The 2,800-nt window shown below is 50.6% G+C and overlaps 1 pseudogene across 1 annotated transcript in view; it reads right to left on the bottom strand.

Annotated features, from left to right (window-relative positions):
- Window positions 1-6: 6 nt before the first annotated feature.
- The window catches only part of LOC311328673 (leucine-rich repeat and fibronectin type-III domain-containing protein 2-like), a 3,511-nt pseudogene continuing 717 nt past the window's right edge, over window positions 7-2,800 (bottom strand). The window contains exons 2-3 of the transcript in view: window positions 1,931-2,263; window positions 7-267 (exon numbers count right to left, since the gene is read on the bottom strand). The product of the transcript in view is annotated as a leucine-rich repeat and fibronectin type-III domain-containing protein 2-like (transcript). The remainder of the gene's footprint in view (window positions 268-1,930; window positions 2,264-2,800) is intronic.

Below are 2,800 nucleotides of genomic sequence, written 5' to 3'. Positions count from 1 at the left end.
GATGGCGATGCAGGTGTACACGCCGTCGTCCCGGGCGACCGTCACCAGCAGGTCCAGCGTGCCGTTGCGGAAGGAGGCGGTGCGGCTGGAGTTGCCTAGGATACGGTCGTCGGGGGAGACCCAGTGGATCACGGGCTCGGGGTCGCCGATGGCGCGGGGCACTTGAGGACCGCCCTCTGACCCTCCAGGACCCACAGGCTGTGGGTGTGTCTGGTGATCAGGGGGGGCTCGCACGTAAACTCCTCCTCCGGGATGGACCAGAAATACCTGGGGGAGAGGAGGGGAGGGGAGGGGAGGGGGAGGGAGAGGAGAGGAGGAGGAGAGGAGAGGAGAGGAGAGGAGAGGAGAGGAGAGGAGAGAGAGGAGAGGAGGGGAGGAGGGGAGGGGAGAGGAGAGGAGAGAAGAGGAGAGGAGTGTAGAGGAGGAGAGAAGAGGAGAGGAGAGAAGAGGAGGAGAGAGGAGGGGAGGAGAGGAGAGGAGAGGAGAGGAGAGGAGAGGAGGAGAGGAGAGGAGAGGAGAGGAGAGGAGAGGAGAGGAGAGGAGAGGGAGAGGAGGAGAGGAGAGGAGAGGAGAAGAGAGGAGAAGAGAAGAGGAGAGGAGAGCAATATGAGAAATCGGGGTTGAAGACCAGGGCCCTGTACTACCAAACAGGATTATGGGGTTAGCGCAATAACTTCAGGTTCAAGCCTGGTTTATCCGTACTATGAAGATGGTTCACTTTTCACCGTGCTACTGTATATCTCCATGGTAACTTATGCTGCCGAGCTAACCTGCTCCGGGGAAGGTTAAGTTCCAGATTATGGATCAAACGTATGAAGCGCTGCCCGCTGACCGATCAATTCACTTGGAAAAAGGCATATGGATGTTAAGGTTCTATATGGAACTTCAGTGTGCGAATTAAAACAATAATCTGATGTGTGCGAACAGTGAGAGGTTCTTTTAAAGGAGTAGTAAAGGGAAAAAATCTTGTTTAGCCCTGTTTTAAGGTTACTTATGATCATATACAATGGTTCAGATCAAAACGTTGACAAAACTAGCACTTTTGAGAAAGTCTGATAATTGCTCTACCACCGTTTTGCTCGTACAATGGATGTGGGTGGGCACCTTGAAAATCATTCAAAAAAACATGTTCAACTCTCGATTTCAAAGACAAGTCAGTCTTTAAACTGCGCTCAACTACAGACGGAAGACGTTCATTCACATTCCAGGGTTGCGTCGCTAAAATTGGGTGGAAACACCCCCTCCTCCCCCTGTGAATGAAATTCAAGTCTCACCAAAGTGTTCTGTTTTCCTACTTAACTGTTGTTCTAACTTTGTAGTTCGTTCTCATAGATCAGTCTGTTAAAACTACAAATTCTTCCTGTGTGACATCACTTCCCTGTCCTCTTCATCCTGAAACTATGTCACTTCCTTTTTCACTGTATAACCTATCGACCTCGTCCACATCTGACTCACTCGAGCCCGGATTCACTTCCTGTGCTCGAGTCCGACTCTGCAGAATCGTAACAGAATAAAACTATTGCCTTTGTTTGAAACCAGCTTGACCGACCACTCAGCGTGTTCTTTGAAATCTAAACTAAACCAAGTATTAATATGATAATAAGTAGTAATATGATGTTATTAGCCCTCTCTTACTCTGAAAATGTAATTTAATGTTATTTATTGCTTTATAAATGTTCTTAGCCGGTAGACAAACATACTCCTGGAGCTTGCTCGATCGCCTTGTTGAGAGGGGTCAGGGAAGAATTTTTACAGCTCACTTATCTGGCCCCCGGGTGATTACTGTTTTTTTGCTTCCCTCTGGAATATGTAGGGGTGGGTCGTATGCCCACCTCCCTTGTTCTCTGTAAAGCACATTGTGTTGCCTCTGGGTATGAAATGCGCTATACAAATAAAGCTTTGATTGATTGATTTGATTGAAGTAAGGTACCTCCCGGCCAGGTGAGCGGGCGTGGCGCAGGTCTCCATGTCGTCGCCCCTCGCCAGGCGCCGTAACCACAGCAGCTCGCAGTTGCAGTGCAGCGGGTTCCCGCCGAAGTTCAGGCTGACCACGGCGTTGTAGGGGGTGGGGCTCACGGCGCCCGTCTGCGAGCGGGCGAACAGCGGGTCGGGCGGCAGCGTGCGCAGACGGTTGGACGACACGTCCAGGCGGGCCAGCTTGTACAGCTCGCCGAACGAGCCAGCGGCCATGTGGTCGATGAGGTTGTGGTCCAGGTTGAGCGTGTGCAGGTTGGCCATGTTCTGGATGGCGTCCCACGGCACCCTGTAGGGCGCGGAGGAGAGGACGCCATGGATTAGGGATTATGGATTATTGATTACTGATAGCATCTTCATTTTGATGGGTTAGGGTCATAGGTCAGGTTTAGTTAGGAGTAGGGTTAGGGTCATAGGTCAGGTTTAGTTAGGAGTAGGGTCAGGGTCATAGGTCAGTTTTAGTTAGGATTAGGATTAGGGTCATAGGTCAGGGCTAGTTAGGATTAGGGTCATAGGTCAGGGCTAGTTAGGAGTAGGGTTAGGGTCATAGGTCAGGTTTAGTTAGGAGTAGGGTTAGGGTCACAGGTCAGGTTTAGTTAGGAGTAGGGTCAGGGTCACAGGTCAGGTTTAGTTAGGAGTAGGGCTAGGGTCATAGGTCAGGGTTAATTAGGAGTAGGGTTAGGGTCATAGGTCAGGTTAGGTCAGGTTTTGTTAGGAGTAGGGTTAGGGTCACAGGTCAGGTTTAGTTAGGAGTAGGGTTAGGGTCACAGGTCAGGTTTAGTTAGGAGTAGGGCTAGGGTCATAGGTCAGGGTTAATTAGGAGTAG

This window comes from Borostomias antarcticus (genome assembly GCF_949987555.1).
Source record: "Borostomias antarcticus genome assembly, contig: scaffold_1147, whole genome shotgun sequence".
NCBI lineage: Eukaryota > Metazoa > Chordata > Actinopteri > Stomiiformes > Stomiidae > Borostomias > Borostomias antarcticus.
The sequence above is the reverse complement of the archived record's forward strand: the minus strand, read 5'-3'. Positions and strand labels throughout refer to the sequence as shown.